The 22,004-nt window shown below is 47.5% G+C and overlaps 1 protein-coding gene and 1 long non-coding RNA gene across 9 annotated transcripts in view; one reads left to right on the top strand and one right to left on the bottom strand.

Moving 5' to 3' along the window:
• Positions 1-22,004, bottom strand: part of FOXN3 (forkhead box N3) — a 402,973-nt gene that overhangs the window by 235,604 nt on the left and 145,365 nt on the right. For 4 of the 7 annotated variants that reach the window (XM_079914683.1, XM_079914681.1, XM_079914686.1 and 1 more), the window contains exon 3: positions 1,707-2,018. The exons of the other annotated variants lie outside the window; for them this stretch is intronic. The gene's annotated coding sequence lies outside the window, so the exon portion shown is untranslated. The remainder of the gene's footprint in view (positions 1-1,706; positions 2,019-22,004) is intronic. 7 annotated transcript variants of the gene reach the window in all.
• LOC307182938 lies at positions 1,939-18,644 on the top strand. Of its 2 annotated transcripts, XR_013827305.1 has the most exons (6): positions 1,939-2,049; positions 2,861-3,031; positions 3,830-3,971; positions 4,075-5,119; positions 7,042-7,088; positions 18,166-18,644. It is a non-coding gene; the product is annotated as an uncharacterized lncRNA (long non-coding RNA). The 2 variants fall into 2 exon arrangements; XR_013827306.1 differs by having other exon boundaries at positions 3,830-5,119.

Genomic DNA, 22,004 nt, shown 5'->3' with positions numbered 1-22,004 from the left:
GACCCAGCCACTGAAGTCAACTTTAGCTCCAGAGGAAAGTTTTATGTCTCCTGAGCTTCCAAACAGGAAAATTATATCATGGCTGACAGTAAAGTAATTTAATTGCACTGTTGCTATGACAACATGCTGCTCTCTTTCTTTTTAATTTGCTTATTTGTCAGTAGCTTCCCAAAGGAACCAACACTCTATTCTCCACGTTTTCTTTTGTTTTAAACAAACATTGCCAGCTATATGGTTTTATTAGAAGAACAGCACTGTCAAGAAAAGAGGGTTACCGGGGCCCAGCACCCTTGGATCATTTGTCTGCTTTGTGTTTCTGTGCCCCCCATGTTCTCCAACTGTTAACTACATCCCTAGAAATCCCGCATTTTATAGCAACGGTATCAAGAGCTGCTGATCACTACAGTTCCATTTTAAAAAACAGTTCCCAGAAACCACAGCTGAGGAGTTTTCCATTATTATACTCTAACTACATAATTCACCAAATCTTTCTTTCCTCCTATTTTAGAGGGGGGAAAAAAAAAGAATCCGGATCATGTGAGTCTGCAGTTAAGCAAACATTTTTAATCTGCTGCCAATAAGGTTGCTCCACCGGATCCGCAAATAGTTATTCACTAGTGACCTCCTTAACAATTTTTCGGTTTGCTATTGGTTACGTCCCCCACACGCACACCCTCTTCTTGTTTTTTTATGACTTGCTGTGTTTTCTTATCTTTTTTTCCTTTTTAACGGAGAAAACGCAGCAGGAAAGCTAGTTTCTTGCCCACTACCAGAGGGCTCCAAATAACTGACAAAGACATTACTGGCCCAGCTCTGAACAGATGCTCAATGTGAACTTTAAAAAGTTGAGAAATCCTCTCCAAGCCGAGCAGGGCAGTTGCGAGTTTGGTGGGGGGGGGGGGGGGGGGGGGGGGGGGGAGGGCAACCCCCCCCCGCGCGCGCGCACGCACGCACGCGCTCCACTCCAGTCTACTGTACTTGTCAAAAACATTTCAAGGGGACCTGCGGGAGCGGCGATTGGCTGCGTCCCGCGTCAATCAGCGGCGTTGCCAGGCAACGGGGAAACTGCTCTTCTGCCCGTATACAGGGCAATTGGGAGCTCGCATACCTTCACTGCCGGTCAGATGTCATAAACCTTTTATTGGCCGCACCGCGGCGAGCCTTAAAAACACATCAATAAAAGCCCGCCGTCCCCCAACTTCTCCAGGACCCAAGGAGGGTTTCAAAGAGGGCCGGGGTGAGGAGGAGTCAAGCCTCGAGAGTCTCCGGAGACTCTCTCTGCCGGTGCCAAGCCTGCACAGTTTGGGGAGGGGGGGGGGGAATCTTTGTTAGGAGGCTGTCTGTCGTCTTGGGGTCTCCCCTTGATCGGCACCCCCTGCCCCGGCCCGAAACGGTGGGGATCCAGTCCTTCGCGGACAATACTAACTCTGTTCCTTTAGGGCGGCTTTTCGGAAATCGAGGCACCGGGAAACAGCCCGCACGTCGGGGCAGGAAACTCTTCGGACTGGGCAACTTCCCCGCTCGGGGGCTCCCGTCTCCCCGCCCGGCCAGGCCCCCCAATCCCGGGCCCTCTCCCCCAGGAACTGCGGAGTCCCCGGTCAGCCGAGAGCGGCGAGGTCGCCTCCTGGACGGCCTCGAACAACTGCCCCCGCCCCGAGTCACCCAAATCCCATTCGGGCGCTGGCGGGAGCGGGGAGCAAACTCACCTGGCCGGAGCGGGTCGCGGGGACGCGGGGGCGCCGCTGCCCTTCAGCGGGAGCCGACAAACTTTCGCAGGCGCCCAGCGGGCATAGCTTGGTGGCCCGGCTAAGGACGCGCGGACGCGGCGCGGCGAGCCCGGGGCGGCGGGCGGCAGGGGCGCGGGGGTCGCGGCGCGGCATGGGACCTGCGGCGTCCGCCGGGCGCGCCGCGCGTCCTCCCGCCGGCCCCGCCGCTCTCCCCGCCCCGTCCCGCCTCCCGCTCGCCTCCGCCGCGGCGCGTCGGGCCGGGGCGCGCCGAGCGGCGAGAAATTGTTTCCACTGCAAACAAAAAAAGGCGACACATGACCAGGCAGGAGGAGGGGAAGCGCGGGGAGGGAGGGGAGCGGAGGGGAGGGACGGAGCGGAGGGGGCGGAGGGAGCGGGAGAGAGGGAAAACGTGGGCCGGGCCGCCAGCGGCCTGGGGCGCGGGGCGCGGACCCGCCGGGGCGGCCCTTGCTGGAGCTCCCCACGCCACGATCGGCCCTGCTACCCGCGCCCGGGCGCTCCCGAGGCGCAGCCGGAGCCGAGACCCGGCTGGGCCGCGCGGACTCGCTTCCCGCGGACTCGCGGAGCGGGGGTGGCCGGCGCGGGCTCTGCGACCCCGGGCAGCCGCGACCGCGATCGGCGGGTCTGGTGGGGCGGGCGGCGCGCGGCCTGTCCCTTCCCCGGGCTCTGGCCACGCGGGCCGGCGGGCACCGCGCCTCTGGCAACGTGTCCCCGGAACGCTCCTACCCATCCGCATGCCTTACATGGCTCGAAAGTAAAAATAAAAAGAATTACGATGCGGGCGAGGCTTGCGAGGGGGAGAAGAGATTCCACTTCTCCCCAACTACGGCGTCCTGGCGGGACTCCCGGGGGCCATCCCCAGCCCTCCTCCAGCTGCCACCTCGTGCCCCGGGAGGAAAGGCACAAAGGCACCGCAGCCTCCCGCCCCGGTGGCTGCTCCTCTCGTCTGTCCGCAGGCGCGTGTCTGCCGGGGGAGGGAGGGTGGCCATTACAGATTACAGAGCAAGAGGCCCGTCCTGAAGGCCAAACCGTGGGGCCTCCAGTGGGTTGTGCTCAACGCCCCAGCCGACCTCTAAGCCTCCAGCGAAAACAAGCCTCATGTCTTTCATATTTAGAGCTTCCACGAACCCCACCGACAACTCGCAGGGCCACCACTCCAAGTCTTCAGGCGCCTGCAAAGATGGGCCACCCGCTGCTGAAGCCACACCAAGAGAGGATGAAAGGAGAGTCCAACGGGACACCCTGGTGGTGACATAAATAAAAATACGATTTTACACCACGCCCAGGTAACCAAATCAGCAGGTTCCTGCGCAGAAGAGAAGCCCAGGTCATTCTGCCGGCCACCACCTGAGCCAGAGGACAGGCCCTTTTGAGCTCTCTGAAAACCGCAGGAAAACCAGTGGGAAGGCCCGGAGTGATCTCCGTCAGAAAGCCCTCCAGGTTGCAGTACCTTGTAACCTAGCCAAAGGCGGAGAAAAATCCCACTGGGTTTCTGAGTTTTTTAATTTCCAAAAATAAGGAAACCCCAATCAATCTGAGAGTTGTTCCACTTCACAAAGCTCCAAGATGGTGGGTGGTAAGTTTTCATCAGGGCACTCACCACAGGCCTTATTACTTACCAGTGCCAAGGCAAATCCCACCCACCTGGGAGATGATTCAGAGGTGAAGGCCCAGGGGCAGCCTGAGGTCATCCAGCCCCACCCCTTAAATTACTGAACACTTGACCTACCCCAAGTCACTAAGCAAAAAGCGTGAAGCAAGAGGGACAAACGAGATATATCTGAAGTCCTGAGTCGAAGTTTCTAAAGGTCAGAGGTGGTAACAAAGCCAGGACAGGAGCTCAGTCTATTGCAGATACCTCCATCTGCCTATCAGTTGAGGCTGGTGAACCTCTCATCAAAGGAACCAAGGCCAGAGACCTTTGCTGCCTTGGGGAGGAAGAAATAGTCCTCTTCCGTCCTCCCCTTCAACTGCCAGGTCCCAAGCCTCCGCACCCGACCACACTCACACACCGTAGGTGGAAATCTCCGTGTTAAGTAGAGGTGGCAGTTACGTTCACCCCTTGTCCTTTCCTTCTTCCTCAGAGCTCAAAAGGACGCGATGTAAGCGCGTGGTTATTGTACAAGGACTCTGTCTAAAGCAGCCATCCTATGTGAACAGAAACTTAAAGACACAGCAAGCTTAGGGCCAGGAGCAGCCCCTGAGCAGAGGGTGGAGTAAGGTGAGGTAAGCTGCCTTTCATGAGCTCACCTCTCTTCCCCTCTGCGGCTTTTGGTTTCTTCCATTCTCAAACATATTTCTGAATTTCTCTCTCCCGTTACCAATGCAGCAAGAGTTGTGAGAAGGTATCGTCATCCTTAAGAGGAAGTGGTGGACCAGCCCTGCCTGATGTGGAGAGCGGGGTACACGTGGTTGCCTGTCTGTCTGAAATGGGGAATACAGACCTTTGCTAAACGCCAAAAGAAGGCTTAGAGTGGTCTTTCCACCTTATAATTCCATAGACTCCTATCTCTGGGACCTGCTGCCTGACAAACGGGGGCAAAATCCAAATTCGCTTAGGAACAGCCTCGTTCTCAATTCCCCTCTTGAACTTGCAGGAAGGACCCTTGTGCCTTAGAGCCGGAGAAGCCTCAAAGAAACAAGTGGAACTGTTTAAATCATTGTTTTACAAACACGTTTGACAGCAGAATCCCAGGTGTGCTCTAGAACTCACTTTGGGCAACACCTACTTCCTGATTGGGGACTTGATGGGACCGTTCCACGGCCCTATCTGGGCCTGGGCTGAGAGTACTTGTATCTGTGACCGGGAGAACCCAGATTCTAGCCCAGTCAGTCCGCAATCAGCCTGGGACCCCAGGTTCCTCCTCTGTGGAGAGGACTGGCCCTCGCCGTGGTGTTTTGCGCTTTCTTCTCCAACATGCCCTGGAACGTGAGAGAGGGCTGCAGGTGAGAAGACCTGAGGGATTTTCAAAGACGAGGAGGAATCTGAGGCAGGCCTGGAAAGACGGGCTTCTGAACAGGATCCTTCAAGTTGACTCCAGGGAAAAGGATACCCAAGTGGGAACTTGGGTCAAGCCTGGGACAGGAAGCACAGCTGGACTGCGTGGAACTGGGGCATCATTAGGTGGTTTTCCTCTCCATTCACCTCTTTCCCTCTGAGACCAAGTTGTCTTTCCTACCTCCCTCTATATGTCTGTCCACTCTCCTCCCTGAAGGCCGGCTTCCTCTACTCATGTATCACCACACATGGCTGCCAGCGGCAAGTGCAAAGGACCTTCTGATTGCCAGCACCCACCACCTTCAGACTGCCTCAGCCTTCCGCTACATAGTTCAGATTCCCAGGGAAATAAACTGATCGGCTTGGCCTAATTCAGGTAACTCTTCCCTTCTCCCCTCCTAACAGCAGGAGGCATAGTAGAACCATCTGGTACAACAGGACTGGGGAGGGGAAGGGAGGTGACTTTGGAAGGAGAATAATAAACATAGGTCCATAGAAACGGGGAAGGGACATTCTAGACCTGAGCTTCCCAACTGGGGATACCTGGGAAGCCACACCTAATAGATCAGAATCTCCTAGGACAGGTCCCAGGCATATGCACTTTGAGAAAGTACCACGGCACAAACTGCTTTTCCAGGCAGGAGCCGTGAATGGCGCATACAGATTTATCAACTATGACTTGACTGTATTAGAAGATGCATTCAGGACTTCCCTGGTGGCGCAGTGGTTAAGAACCTGCCTGCCAATGCAGGGGACACAGGTTCGAGCCCTGGTCCGGGAGGATCCCACATGCCGTGGAGCAACTGAGCCCATGTGCCACAACTACTGAGCCTGCGCTCTAGAGCCCACGAGGCACAACTGTTGAGCCCGTGCACCACAACTACTGAAGCCCGTGTGCCTAGAGCACATACTCCACAGAGAGAAGCCACCACAATGAGAAGCCTGCGCACTGCAACGAAGAGTAGTAGCCCCGGCTTGCCATAACTAGAGAAAGCCCGTGCGCGCAGCAACGAAGACCCAAGGCAGCCAAAAATAAATTAAAAAAAAAAAAAAAAAAGAAGATGCATTCATTCCTTGAACAAATATATTGAGTGCCCACCAAGTACATGACGTTATTAGGTTCCAGGGATACAAAGTTTTTGTTCCTTATGGAGCATGCATATTAGTGGATAAGCGAGGAAACATCCTATCACAAAACTCCCTGAATGCTAAGGTAAGCAGTTTATGTACAGTAATCAGAGGGGAAGAGGAACTCATTGAGTATTTTTGGATCCAGAAGTTGCTCTATCAGAAATATGCTTTAAAAAAAAGAATAGCTTGCCTCTAGTAGATAAATAAGTCCTAGAGCCCTAATACACAGTACAGTGATTACACACAACAAAACTGTATTATAAGCATTAAACTTGCTAAGTGACTAGATCTTAATTATTCCCAATACTAGAAGAAATGATAATTATGTGACACAATAGAGGTATTAGCTAATGCTATAGTGGCGATAATATTTCAGTATGATGTATCAAACCAGTATGCTGTACACCTTAAAGTCACACAGTGTTATATGTCAAATATATCTCAATTTTAAAAAAGAAGAATGGGATCATGGACCCAAGATGAGTTTTGGGAGCGGAAAGAAGGAAATGGAAGACCAAAAGTAGACAGAACCAATCAGAAAGCACTGCAGTAATCCATACAGAAACAAAGATTATCTTTTTTAACATTTTTTAATACGAAAAAATGTTAAAATAGTAAAATAGTGTTTCCCTCTGTGGGGTTGAGTTATGGGGTAATTTTTTTGCCTGCTTCTTTCATACTTGTCTATATTTTCCAAATTTTCTACAATGAGTACCCAACACATTTATAATGTTTGAATAATAAAAGGGGGGTTCCATTAGAGCAGTGGTTCTCAAACCTGAATGTGCATCAGAATTACCTGTAGGGCTTACGTAAACTCAGCTTGCTGGCCCCCACCCCCAGAGTGTCTGATTCAGTAGGTCTGAGCTGGGGCCTGAGAATTTGCGTCTCTAAGAAGCTCCTAGGTGATGCTGTTGCTGGTCCAGGGACCACATTTTGGGACCCACTGAATTAGAAAGTAGTCAGTGAGACTGGAAAAAATGAATGCATGAGAGTCTTCACAGGAAGAACCAAGAGAATCTATCCAATGACTGAATATGAGAAGACAAGAGATTATGTTCAAAGATAACTCCTTAATTGTGGGTTGACTAAGTGTCTTTGAGATAACATGTGAGAATGCTGTCCATCGTAGTAAAATAGTTCCTCACTTCCTTCCCTCCTTTGCAGAAGGAAGAGACACCCAGGACCACAGCTGGAAGACCCTCCATCTCTTGGTGAGTTTCAAAGGCTTGTTCAAGCATCCTTTGGGCTTTCCGGTTATCCCCTCTTGGGGTTTTCCTCTTGTGCGTCCTTGGTGTTTACCTGACAGGTTCTGAAGGGTGGTGCCTGGGAAAAGGCTTATTAGAATTTCTCCAGCAGGGATTAGAGCCAGGAGGCTTATATGAAGAGGGAAGGAGGGCTGTGGAGTAAGGGAAAGTACAGCTGAACCCGTGGAGGGACATTCATTAGCTCAGGTGCCCTAGCCAAAGCCGAGCCTATCAAGTCACCTGCTGGAAGCAAAATGGAAAATATAGAACCTGTCAGCTCCTCTTCGAGCATAAACAGAAGTGTGAGCTGATGATCCAGAAGTCAAAAAGTACTTATTAAGCATCTAGCTATACCACGCCCAGTACTGTGTGCAGGGCACTGGGAAGGAACTGGGAGAAATAAAAATGTGGCACTTGCCCTCAAGGATGGGGAAGATTCAGTGAGCATTTAGGAAGCAACCACAATTAAACACACACAGAGCCTAATACCAAGACCAGAGCTGATATAGCTTAGTGGCCTGGGACTACGTTCGTATTCTCACTTCACCACATACTAACTGGGTAACCTTAATCAAGGTACTTAACTTCTTTCTCTCTACCTAGTTTCCTCATCTTTTTTTGTTTTAAATAAATTTATTTATTTGTTTGTTTTTGGCTGCATTGGGTCACGGGCTTTCTCTAGTTGTGGCGAGCGGAGGCTACTCTTTGTTGTGGTGCGCGGGCTTCTCATTGCAGTGGCTTTTCTTGTTGCTTTGCACGGGCTCTGGGCGCGCGGGCTTAAGTACTTGTGGCTCGCAGGCTCTAGAGCGCAGGCTCAGTAGTTGTGGCGCACGGGCTTAGTTGCTCCACGGCATGTGGGATCTTCCCGGACCAGGGCTCGAACCCGTGTCCCCTGCATTGGCAGGCGGATTCTCAGCCACTGCGCCACCAGGGAAAACCCTAGTTTCCTCATCTTAAAAAAAAAAGGGGGAAAGATGGAGGATACAGCAAGACCCACTTCGTAGGGTGGTGATAAAGATTAAATGAATGAATATCCGTAAAACACATGTAACAGTGCCCTGGCACTTAGAGCTATTTTTGTTAAGTAAATAAATCATAAGGAAAATAATGACATATTTGACTACAAAACAATTTAAACTTTGTATGTAAGACCAGAGGTCATAAATCAAGTTCAAAGACAAAAAAAAAATACAAGGAAGTATTTGTCATACATATGAAAAAGGGTTAATATTTTAAATCTATAACTCTTACAACTCAATGAGAAAATTATCACCCTAATGAGAAATGGGGCAGATTCACAAAAGGAGAAACACAAATGGCAATATACCCATGAAAAGATGCTCAACCTCAGTAAAAAAAAAAAAAAAAAAGCAACAAAATCCCAGAAATGCCAACTCAAGCAATTGTGATATCTCATTTCATCCATCAGATTGGCACAGACTTAAAAAGAATAACCACACCAATATTGGTGTGGGTATCGGAGGAACGTGACTTGGTATAACTATTTAAGAGGGCAGTCTGGTGAACTGAATTAAAACTTAAGCGAGCATGGTCATTGACTCTATAAATTTCCAGCTTCTAGGAGTTTATCCTAAGGAGATGCCAAAGCAAGACAGTAAACTTCCCCACCAGACTGCCTACCCCCATGAGATAATAAGCCCCGTAAAACCAGGATCCATACCTGTTTTATTCAGCAATGTACACAGCAAAGTTACTCCAGTGTCTGACACACACAGAAGACACTCAGTATGTAGAGTGAAGGCACTGAAATATGCAACAACGTTTTCAGGTGGATGTTTATTAAATTATATGGGCCACAGTTACCCATGTTCCCTTTGTTCCCTTCTACTTGCATTTTCCAGTCGTTTTAAGTGAAGCTTTCCCTTTTCTGAATCACTTTCACATTCTCATATACTGTATGTGTGAAACAATTTGCAAACATTTCATAAAGTAAGAGTTTGGGGGAAAATAGATATGTTGGCAAAACTTCTCACCACATTGAAGCATTTTGTGATCTTTTCAATCAGAAGGGACAAAATGATCCCTTTCTGAAAAGGCTGGTGCTCCAAGCAAACAAGAGAATTGCTAAGTATAACAAACGTTATACCCTGCATAATGGGGTCTATTGTCTGCTTGTGGGAAAGCTTTCAATTTATTGGTTTTGAGTATCAAACGTTTTCTACAAACTCTTAGGTAGGTTCAAAGATGAGGGAAAATACTCTTGAATTAAGAATTTGTGGGGAAGGGGGAACATTTACTCTCCATTTCCAGATGGATCTTCTATGAAAACTTATGCTTCTAAGGGACCAAATGTGGTTGCATCTTTTTGGTTGTTGCTTTTTTCAATCTGCCAGAAAAATCTGTGCCCAGCTGAGGCACACCCTGCATGGCCAGAACTACTCCTGCTTCTCCCGCCCTCCCAGGGATACTCCCTGCAGTCAAAAGCTTGTCCTAAAGGAGGCTGCCCCTCTGAGTACTTGGATTCCATTTATCTGCAGTCAATTCTTATCATTCAGTCAAGCACTGAATTAGCAAATATTGAACCTCTGCTCCTAGAGGAAATCTAGGGTTAGGTTCCTGCGAGCCACCGGTCACAACAATTTCATTAACTGATCAATACATTACCTTATTTTCTCCGATTCCATTTAAAGATACCTGATGTAATATATATTGCTGATTCATTAACACTGAACTCACGGCCACCAGCACTAGAACTCATGTCTGAACAAAGCTTATCGAACACAGGAAAAGCTTGTCTTTTCTCCACACGGCAATCACAGTCTTCTGGCACTTAGGAACACAAGATAGCCCTTCAGCACTTGTGATTGGGTGCCATTTTAAACAGCAAAATCGCCAACAAAAAGCACACCAAAAAAGTGACACTAAAGAGACATTTAAAAGGACGCTTGTTTACAGTATGAAAGCTGAAACAAAAAGGCGGAGAGTTGCTTTGTCTCAGCTGGGAATGTGTGTGTTGGATTACATATATATATATATATTTTTTTTTTTTTTTTTTTTTTGCGGTACGCGGGCCTCTCACTGTTCTGGCCTCTCCCGTTGCGGAGCACAGGCTCCGGACGCGCAGGCTCAGCAGCCATGGCTCACGGGCCCAGCCGCTCCGCGGCATGTGGGATCTTCCCAGACCGGGGCACGAACCCGCGTCCCCTGCATCGGCAGGCGGACTCTCAACCACCACGCCACCAGGGAAGCCCCTGGATTACTCATATTTGTTGCCACTCTGCACATGTCCACGAATGACCATGAAAGCACCACAAGTATTGATTTTATGATTACAAATAAATTTTAGCAAGTAAGAGAATTTGCAAATATGGAACCCGTGAAGAATTAAATCGATTGTATTTAATTGGCCACTTATTCAGTGCCAGTGAGTGTTCTAAGACTTTGCAAATATTCACTGTTTCAGCCTCACATTAACCACGTGAGGTAGATAATGTTATTATGGCCATTTTATTAAATGAGGAGCCTGAGGCACAGAGAGGTTTAGCCACCTGCCCAAGGTCACACAGCTGGTAAGTGATGGGGCTGGGATTTGAACCCACACAGTTTGGCTCCAGAGTTTAGAGCCCTGTTCCTACCAAGGGAAGCGTCAGATCAATCCAGAGCATTTGGTTTTGTCTTAAAGAACCTCTTAGAGGTCGAGGATGTAAAGGCCGGAAGCGGTGAGGTTCAAGAAAGGAAAAACTGACCAGGAGGTAGAAGGAAAAAAGGGACTTTTAAGCTGAATGAAAAGGGACTACTTTCAAAAAGACAAAGTTCAGCTTCTATTTCATAATCAACATGGTATGGTGTACCTTTGTAATAAAAAACAAATCAACTAGCTACTGAGTGTCAAACAGACTAAGTGCCTTGAGAGGCAAGGACCCCGTCTTACACTTCTCTTCTGCTCGTAGCATGTGGAATTAGTGGTAATCAAAAAAATCAATCACTTAACGGGAAAAAAAAATGCTCTTTTTTAATTCCTCTCTCAAACTGGTATCTAATAACTACGGATCAGTGAAAGAGTAGCATCATCAACCTTTTCCTCCTCCAACGTTTTTAAGAGCATTTATTGTTTTCCTCTCTTCAGCAAGTACACCAAGTACCACAGTCTCATGGGTTTCGGTGACTATGTCTGCCAAAGTCTTAACCATGCCAAGAAATAACTTCTCTCATTTTACTTTTTCGGAGGGATGTGAAAGAAAACAATCAATTCTTCTCCTGAAGATCTGTCTTTTTAAAACAAAGTAAAAGCTCCGAATCTGGTGAACTCTCTGGAGAGATTACATAGATTAAAAATATTATCAACTTATTTCCCTGCTGTACAAAGCCCTTTTACGAAGATAAGCAAGTTACTCAATTTATTACGACAGCCAAACCTGAAGTCTCTGCTCCTCTACTGGGCAGTGCAATTCACCCAACACGTTCAGTTTTTAAACCCTGCCTCCTTCCAAAAATAGCATCTCTTGTACCTTCAATATTGTGATTCAGATGCAAGCAAAACGTGCCCATAAAGTGTGAGGCATGAGTGCCTGTGAGTGATCCATCGCTAAGGGGTGGAGGCTGGGAAGGAAGTGGCTAACTGGATTGCTGTCTTTCGGTGGGTGCGATCAACAGCACCTCATTTCTCTGCACTCAAAGCCATGTGACTCTGGCTCCAAAGATTTGGACCCTAAACAACCAGGCGTTTCTTCTCGAGAGGAATACTGAGCATCTTTCCTCCTTGCCTCGGGGCCAGCTGTCTGACAATATGGATCCCAGAAGGGGGTGCTGCCCACATTGGCGATGGCAGCCATTAGTGCCTGTTGCTCATAGCTAATGTCAAAGAGGCCTCAGCACGGGGCGGCAGGCGGTTGGCTGGGACTCCCCGGGCAAGCATCCATGCACCAGGAGCGCCAGCAGAGGCGACCCGAAGGCCAAGGTGGGCATGCCACAGAGTCCTGGACTTCCAGATGGAGTCCAGTCCCAGAGAGTGGACGTCAGAGCTCTCCGGAGGCTGCCCAGGCCAAGTTCAAAGGGAGGGATGAGCGTCATGACGTCCGTTCCAAAGCAATCCCACCTGCTACTGGCATGCCCAGGCTCATCTCCCCCTCATACCAGCCCCCAAGGCAAGTCTCCAAGGGCGCAGTAAGGAGGCAGCCGCAACCATTTGCTTTCTCTTAATAATCTGAACTGGGAAGACGTAGAGATGGGGAAGAAGTAATGGCCATTCCCAGTGACGGGGACCCTCCAGCTGGCTGGGCTCCTGCAAGGTCGTCTTGTCGATCTCTTTGTAGGAAAAACGTGGTTCTCTTTGGCCTTGGGAATCTGGCCAGGCAGCTTTGCTGGGATAAGTTTCTTCATCCACAGACACCCGCACCACACGGATGTTGAGGGCTGTAACTAACGCACACCTACTCCCAGACAGCCGGCCCCCTCCAAACTCCAGTGACATCTCCTCGCCTGAAACGCCTGCCACCATGCGACAGCCCGGTTCAGCCGCTCAACAAGGACCCCCTAGCTTGCTACTGTTGAAGAACCTGAATATCAAACCATGCACCAAGGGAATCCTACACAGGAGTTGCTAGAAAGAAAAGCTCACTCCATCTACTTCATTCTTGCTGGCAGACACAACATTTTTAACCCCCGAAAAACTCATTTAAACTTGGGGTGCAAGAGGCATCTGAAATGTGAGAGTCCCTGGGCCGGCACAGGAAGAGAAGGAGGTTTCAAGGAAACACAAAAGCAACGCAGACCTAATGGGTGAGCAGGCTGCCTGACAACAAGGCGGCCAACTGCCAAACTCTCATTGTGCGCGGCGGCTGAACAGAAGGCTCGAGTAATGACAACCACAAAACTCATTTCAAGTCTGAAAAGGTGACTAATGAGCTCATTCATGCTGCCTATAAATTATTCACTACAACACTGATCCCACTCAGGACCAACAGTAAAGTAAACTTTAAACACAGACACCTCCGGCCTCCGAAGTAGAACGAGTTAGGTCTGTAAAACTTTTCACAATGAGGGAGACTTGTCTCTCCCTCCGTCCATTGTCACATTCATTCTTCTGTTTACGTTTTTTTACTGCCTTTAATCAAGTTTAAGCAGACACAGCTGTTAGACATTTATTTCTCTGTTGAGTTTTTTCCATTAGTTATTACCAGCAATCATGATGCTCTAAAAATAGCAGCAAATTATATTCTCTCGAAATTGAAGGCTGACCTTAAAATGAAGCCCAGGTCTTCGGAAATAATATTCATATGCACATGTTGGGTGAGTGACAGCCCTGCACAAAGGCGAAACAAAAGTGCATTTTCCACTCTTTGAGAGGTTTGCAACTCGCTTCCAAATTTCCTTAAGTTCTAGTGGAAACCAGTTGCTTTAACATCTAACAAGACAGAACCTGCTTCCAATGGTCATGTTTTGGTTGAGATTGTCATGAAAACTCACCATCTTAACAGAATAAAAGGGGAAATGTCTCATTTAGGCTGTTCAGCACAGATAAACCCACCCGCAGGTTTGTTGGAAACCCACCACATTGCTGCAGACTGCTTTCAGTTTCCTGTTTAATATTAAATAAAGAATTTTAGCTCTTCTGTTTTTACAAACTGTGCTGTTTGCAACTACTGTCACCACTGAAAGCATTGACTGTGGAGTAGTCCTATGTTTTTCAAACCTTTTTTAAATCTTAGTATCTATTTCCAAGACATAGTAAGAGTTAAAAGAGTTAAAAATAGTCTTCAAATAAGTACTTACATTAGTTCTTGGTCAGATCGCTGAACATTATGTATTTTTAAACTGCTTTGAATACTTTGAACAGGAGCCACAGAAAAGCCACAGAAAACACTCACAGTCAAATACCGCCAGATGGAGGTTCTGAATAACCAAAAGTGAAAGCAGAAAGGTCTGAGGCCGAGTCGTGCCCTGTACACACCTCAAGATTACAGGAAAAAATGAATGATTCCCCGGTCTTGGGCAGGGGAACCTTGCATATAACATATGAGAAATAACACATGGGAGGCCAATTCAGACCAGGGCTTGAACTTCAACGTAAGACCAGGCCAAGCTCTGTCTCCATTTAAGGAAAATCTTTCACATTGTTTTCAGTTTCTTGCACATGAACTAAAGACTTGTCCAGCCATTTCTGTTGTCTGAAATGCAAAGCAAGTTTTTCTTTTAAAAGAAAGAGGAGTCCTGCAATATTTATAGCAAAGTACTTTGCCACCTACCGACAGCAATCTGGTGGTTCTTCTCGTGTCTGCATGTTTTTTACCCAAGTTTCTGTATCGAGTAAGAAGCCATTCTTTCGGTCCTCTGTGCAAAAGAGTTCTTGCAGATTTGTTGCTGTTGTTGTTTGAATCAAACATGTAAAAACCCAATTCCATCCAAAGAAATTGAGACGTCTAAAATGGCATCCCGTTGAAGTCTCAGCTTCTCTACCACTCTTCGGAGACTGACTAGATTTCTGTCACCTCTCTGTGGAAGGGTGGGGACAAAATATTGCTTTGAAACCGAGCCACAGGGGGCTCTTCCCTAGTAACATGTCTGACAGGCAGAGTTCGCCTCTTCCTTCATTGGTGGGAAACCTGGCTTGTCCACAGACCACCCTAACACCGCCTTACTCCTAACTGTCCTGAGGAGGACCAAAGGGAATGTCAGTTTTGCCTGGGGATGTTCAAGGCACCTAAATAACAAAAGCCAAAACAATGAACACCAAGTACCCAATTACTGCAATCCAAAAAATCAGACAGCAGACAAAACAACAAAAGCTCTCCAATGTTTCCTACATGCCAGGCACCATGCCAAGAGCTTTACCTGCGTTATTTATTTTCTCCTTCCACTATCCTTCCCAGGTAGGGGCCGTTGTCCCCTTTTACAGATGAGGACACCGAGGCTTAAAGAAGTTAAGTTATGGGAGTTCCCTGGTGGCCTAGTGGTTAGGATTCCAGGCTTTCACTGCCATGACCGGGGTTCAATCTCTGGTCGGGGAACTGAGATCCCGCAAGCTGCGTGGCGTGGCGAAAATAAAATAAAATAAAAGTTGTTTGCTGGTGGTCAATAATCGGCACTAAGAGGTGAAATGAGAAGTTAAGACCCCAAGTCTCTTCGGCCTGCAGAGCCCATCCTCTTGAGCACCGCACTCTCCGATCTATTTATACTATCCAAGATCTCATTTCCAAGATCACAGAGTGTAACTTGCTTGCAGTCTACGTCTTGGGCTTCTTCGTCGGAGGTTTATGGGTTTCTCTGATTTGGTTCTTGCGTAGCATTCTTCAAATGGACCACTAAACATACACGCCCTTCCTGCTTCTGCAGGCTCAGCTGCTTGTGCTCCCATAGACATGGACATCATTCAGTGAATGACAAACATCTACAAAAGGCCGTAAGACCCAGGGTAAGGGCCACACACCAGCACTGAGCTCCTGCCTGAATTATAAAACACAAAGATTTCTGGAATAACAACAACAAAAAAACCTCATGACAGTTGACAACTCCAGAGGCCGGGCCTGAAACTCCAAGCCTGTCCCTACCTCCCATCTGGACATGGACCCGCAGAAGGAACAAGCAGCTATGAAGGTGCCCATGAGGCAACTCATAAAACAATCTACTCTGTCTCCAGTCCTCATTGTTCCCTCCCCCCAATCCAACAAATGACCCACCACCACAGGGATAAAGATCTTATGGTTTCACTCCAGGCTAATGCTTCCAAGGCACAGACATCTGACCAGCAACCATTTTCGAATTATTTCTCTTTCACTTTGCACACAAAGTTAGGTGGTAATTGTCTGCCGGTTTAGAAACACCACCGACCACCACACCAGAACGAATTTCCAAAAGCTATATTGCAGGGAATTAGATTAAGGCACAGATCAACCTTTGCCAACTCTATACATATGTTCAAAAAGCCAACCACAATAAAAATATACTGACTGTACTACTAATCAGATTAACTCTTCCTAGTAGATCCTGGACGGGAGGGTAAAACTCTCCGACTGAGGCAGCCCTGGGCCCTACAGGTCTTCAGAGTCTACACACAGCTCTGTACACTGGGAACGGAGGAAACAGGCCCCCATAGCTCACCGCCATCTCCAGCACCCATGCCACCCTCACGTCCACGGCACTCCCAACTGGATTTTGGTACCAAGGCCCAGGAGTTCATTCCCTCAGAAACCACCCTCAGATGCTTCCTTGAAAGCTTTTCTGGTGCCACTACTGGGATCTCATGTCCAGACTGGCCAAAGGCTCCATAAAAAGTGGATGAAGTAGAAAGCTGAGGTCTGTGGTTTCATTCTTGAGAAACCCTCAACTAACCACAGGGATCTGATTCCACTGCCATTTAGAGTCATTCTCTGGCTTCTGGCAACACCAGCTCCCTCTGAATCCAAATTAAACCTCTCTCGGCTTCTTTGTGATACCAGCTTCCTAGCAGAGCCTCCAATGGTTATGGTAAGAAAAATAAGCCGGGCCCAGACCTTCCCGGATCTCCTGTGAACGAACATCCAAGTTACGTTTGCTGCGAACAAAATTATGCTTTGCTGCGAACAAAATATGCTTTACTAAGTCAAAGCAGGCTTTCTATGCTGTTTTCCGGGGCTCCTCCCTCACATCCTCCACTGCTCATTTTTCTAGATCAAAATCTGCAACTCATGGGTAGGAGGAAAGTTACTAAGGCTGACTGCCCTGACTTATCGAAACAGAGCTATTTGTTTCCTAATTACATTCTTAGCTCTACAGCACTGGCCAAAAAAAGGTTTGTTCATTCATTATGAGAACCAATTAGTAAAAATAAAATCATAAAGCTTACCCTTAGGAAGGACTTCACTCATGGATTCGGACAAGCCCCCAATTTAATGGGACAACTGAGGCCCGGAGAAGTGAAGTGACTTAGGGTCACATGTCAGAACGCACACTGGTAGTTTCCTTTCCAGTGTCTGTTCTTCTCTCCCTTCTCAACAGCACCCAATTCCCCAGCCTGGTGGTTTGGGCAGGATTGATCCCATCATCAGCTCCAGGGGCAGTGGACTGGTGTAGAAGAACAGGCAGGTCCAGCCAGGACTCAGTGGATGGGCCAACACATTTCCTGTCTTGTTCGGACACTGAGTTGGATTTTCTGTTATTTGTAACCCGAAGCCTCCCAACACATCCCCCATGCAGAGCTAGTGGCAGATACCACTTCTTGACTCCCTGTCCACGGATGTTTCTGCCGGAGTAAAGTCTTTAACATTACAAAATAGAGAAAACTAATCTAAAAAAATAAATACAAATGAGGGACTTCCCTGGTGGTCCAGTGGTTAAGACTCTGCACTTCTGATGTAGAGCACGTGGGTTCGATCCCTGGTCAGAGAACTAAGATTCCACATGCTGCGGAGGGCAGCCAAAAAAAAAAAAATACAAATGAACTTATTTACAAAACAGAAATAGACCCACAGGCAAAACAAACCCCAAACATAGTTACCAAAGTGGAAAGGAAGGGAGGGAAGGGATAAATTAGGAGTTCGGGATTAACATATACACACTACTATATATAAAGTAGATAACCAACAAGGACCTACTGTATAGCACAGGAAACTATACTCAATATACTTATACCTTATAGGTAATAACCTATAAGGGAAAAGAATCTGAAAAAGAATATATGTACGTGTGTATGTTTATGAATATATATGTATAACTGAGTCACTGTGCTGTACATCTGAAACTAACACAACATTGTAAATCAACTATGCGTCAATAAAAAAAAATAGAGAAAACAGCATTTTGACAAATTTAGTGACTGGACTTGATAGGAATAAAAAGATTTGGGAGAAAAATGAAATTAAACATTATCGATGAGCACTTTAAAAGTATGGCTGAATGTATAAATTTGGCCATATTAATAGAGCATTACTGATGAAGGGAGAATTCATGAATGGAGATTAACTGGAAAGAATTCATGGCTAGAGGGAAGGCCAGCTCCACCTAGAATTTGATACAAACCATGACTCCCAATCAGGTCTCAAGAGTTTGACCCTAAGCTGAGCCCATACCAACCTCCCTGAGGGACAATATCTGAACTTTATATCCCCAGGTGCCCAGTTCCAGATCGGGTGCGGACAGGAAGGTGATGATGGTCATAGTGAAACGGAACAGGACCCTGTGGTCCTCACCCACCATGTCCTCTGCCTGCATTTTGTCTGTGGAAAAACTTCAGCCAAAGAATAAGTTTAATCAGAGAAGTGAGAAAATGCAGAAACAAAGGAAAACAGTCAGAGGAGACCAAATAATAATAGTTTAGTCATTAAGCATAGTCAAGGACCTTTAGTTCCTCCTTAAGGGCTATAGATAATATTCTGAGCCGTATCCCATGAGCTGTCATATAGATACTGAGATCCCCACCAGGTGGAAGAAGTTACCTACATGATGAGCAGGCTGTAGCCATGACATCAGCTGCCACAAGTCTGAGAACCGGCCTCAAAGAAATGGGAACAAACCGACCCTGGAACAGAAGATTAACTGTAGCTAAAACAATCAAGATGACGCTGGTCAGACCACAGATGACCAATTCCAAGATGACGGTCAGAGCTGACTGTGCTGTTTCTGCACGTAGCCCCTTCCCTCCGTCTATAAAAGTTCTTGCCCCCTGATTGTCAGGGAGGGGGACTTGGCCTTTGGACAGGCGTCGGCCCTCCCCCTCCCCACTCCCGCCCCCAGCCCCCTGGTTGCAGGCATCCAAAGTAAAGCAAAGTCTCCTTTCCACCAACTTGGCCTCTTTATTGGCTTTCGAGCGGCGAGTAGCCGGACCCCACTTTCAGTTACAATAGTGGCTTAGTTTATTGTGTAGTCACTACATGAAGACACTGAGCTGTGTGTTGCCACTCTGTCATCGAAGGCTCCCAACGATCAACGTGAGGTAGATTGATCAAAGTAGACAGTCAACAAATGATACTGAATGAACGACTTGCACAAATGCAACTAAATTAAGATTCTATTTAGTGTCAATGAGAATTCATTTTTAGTAAATCTAAAACTATAAAATTAAAAAGATGAGTGTCAGTAAATATAATAAAATACGATCTAGTTAACATTTATTGAGTACTCACAGGAAAATTTACCATGAAATACTGAAGCTTAAACCTCAACACCCCTCACTCACACAGGCCCCTTCCGCGGCCCAGGTAAGGACTCCAGAAATGTGTCTAATAGGCATCTTTTATATTTAAGATCAGACACTGCATACAAAAATTTTAAATGCTCTGAAACCTTACAGCTCACACATTGAAAGAAACTTGAAAGAGCTTTCCGCAAGTTTGACAATAATCCTAAAAATTTATCTGACGTTACCGACAACCAGTTGTAAAGCTAAAAAACTTTTTTTCTAAACTATCAACTGTAAAAAACAAATCCCAACCAACCGTGCTATAGGAACGGGTGAATTATCTTGCTATTCTCTAGAGAGAAAACGGCATTCCAAAATCATTATCATAGGAAGAAATGATCAAAGAGTACAGAGCCCAAAAGCTGTAGGAAGAAAAGTAACATAGACACATGTTAAACAGCTGATCAATAATAATATTATGTTATTTTGATTTCATGATGTTTAGGATGTCAGCTTTTTAATCATACACTTTTTTGTGTTTTCTTTTATCATTTGAAATAAATGCTTACTTATACCTGGTTCCATATTTGTAATTTTACATTCTTTTCTTAAAGAGTTCCCTCCTACCCAAAACTGAATAGGCTTCAGGCCACACACAGCCCTCATCTTCCCCATGTGCGCCTACTGTGTGCCAGGCTCATCGCTTCTCATGGACTCTCTCCTCTGTCGGCCAACAGCTCTTTGAGGAAGGTACGATTATCTTTACAAGAGACCTGGGCTTCAAGCTGGTTAAAATGACCTGCCACAGGTTACTCAGCTAAGGGGTGGCAGAGCCGGGAGTGAACCCAGCAGTCTGATCCAGCAGGCTCCGAGCCAGGGCGCCATCCGCACTCACCAGGTCTGCTTCTTGGCCTGCCCGCCCCCACTAAGGCGAGAAAGTTGAGGGCCACCCCCTCCTCTGATCGAGGTGTGCCTTCCTGGCCTCTGGCTGCTGCAGCAGCTTCCCAGTAGAGCTTGGGGAAAAGGGAGCACCTCAAACCCATGCAGCAGAGAGAGCCCTGTTTCAGTTCCCTGCAGAGCTGTGGGTTCAAGCCTTGTTAATGAGCAACAGGGGGACTCTGCAGCGCGTCACCTTTCAGCTACACCCTCTTGGTCCGTGACCAGCCCTTTCCTTTGATGTTATTTGTGGCTCAGGTGATGGTGATTAAGCTGCAGCAAAACAGATAGGGCAAGAGTAGGTCCAGGTGTCCAAGCCTGGTTGAGGTCTGAATACTGAAGGATGACCGATTTAGGAAGGGGACGGGGAGAGGACTGGACACTGGTCCAGCTGCGGAAAAGGCAGCCCTGAATGAAGTGTGAGGGCACAGCTGAAGCTCCAGCTCTCCTTCCACTCCAACCAGGCCCCCTGCCCAGGGTCTCCGCCCAGCCTGGGCCATCCCTTCCCCTCAGTTCAAAACAGCAACTGCGCCCTCCAGTCCCTCCTCTGAGGCCTCTTCCCCAACTACCCGAAGCCTCTGCACACAGGACTGGACCTGCCATTTCTTGGTACCACTCCTTTAATGTCAAAAATGATGACATTGCAAGGCGGTGTGTGATTACCTTCTCCAAGGAGTGAGCTGGGAAGCCAGGAGGAGCCCATGGAACCTGTGCAAGTAGGCTAGACCTTTGATTTTGCCCTTAACCTAGTGTCACTGCTCATTTCCAGGGCTCTCAGTCACCCTCCGGGTCTCAGCTCTGTCCTACACACCCCACCAGCTTGAACAGAAAAAACTTTCCTGTGCTAGATGGGATATAGATATACGAAGTCCCAAAGGGAGAGACCACCCAGTCCCCAGTCTGCAGTGTGGGCTGCGTTAACACATCTAAAGAACTAAGTGTCCTCCTGAAAGGGAGGGAGGGGTGGGAGTTGGGTGGGAGGGTCAGGGTACTGGAGGCTCTTACAGATTCCACAAAGGTGGACTTTTTCTAAGACCAGCCCGGTGCACTGGGCAGCATTAACCCTGGCCTTGAGGTTGGGGCCTCAGCAACAATGGCATCTAGCTACACAGGGGGCTGTGAGCGATTGATTTTGCAGTCGCACTCATTCAAATCGTTGAAATCATCCAAGCCTTCCCTTCCTGATTCCCAAGCTCACCAGACCACTTCTAGGCAGTGATATTTCTCACTTCAAATTAATGCACAGGTGTTCTGATTTGCCACACCTGTCCCGTGAGCTTAGTGAACAGGTGCGCCCTTGGGAAACAGGTTTGCAGCTTGGGCTGAAGTCGCTTCATGGAGGTGAGGGCACACAGCGGGAGCTCTCCTTCACCTCACCCAACACTGCTGTCAGCCATCACCACCCACCGTCATTATGTCTGAGAAGCCAAGGAGACAGAGTCCTGCCCAGCAGACAGTAAACATTAGAAATCTTTGCTGAGCAAGGGATGCAATGAGGGATTGATCGATCTGTTCTAGGAAACGATGGATCCATTAGAAGGAATACACTCGTACTTTTTACTGCCACGACATCCATTTAAAAGACAGGCGACAGGAGGGGCAAGCACATAGGCTAGTCAAGCTTGCCGGCATGGCCAAGTCATTTGACCTCCTGGTACCTTACTACCTTCACCTGTAAAATGGGGGTATAATACTTCCCTCACAGGGCTGCAAGGAGGATCAAATAAAGGGACATTTGTAAAGCACCTACGGGGATGCATGGCACAGGGTAAATGCTATACAAGTGTTTACTATTATTATGTAAAATATAAAGAGAATTATAATAGAATGAGAGTTAAGAGCCAACTTTAAGAATCATTTGCTCATTATTTGCATTAACTGTGCCTAACACCGGT

Source organism: Stenella coeruleoalba (assembly GCF_951394435.1).
Source record: "Stenella coeruleoalba genome assembly, chromosome: 2".
Taxonomy (NCBI): Eukaryota; Metazoa; Chordata; class Mammalia; order Artiodactyla; family Delphinidae; genus Stenella; species Stenella coeruleoalba.
This window is presented reverse-complemented; position numbering and strand designations above follow the sequence as displayed.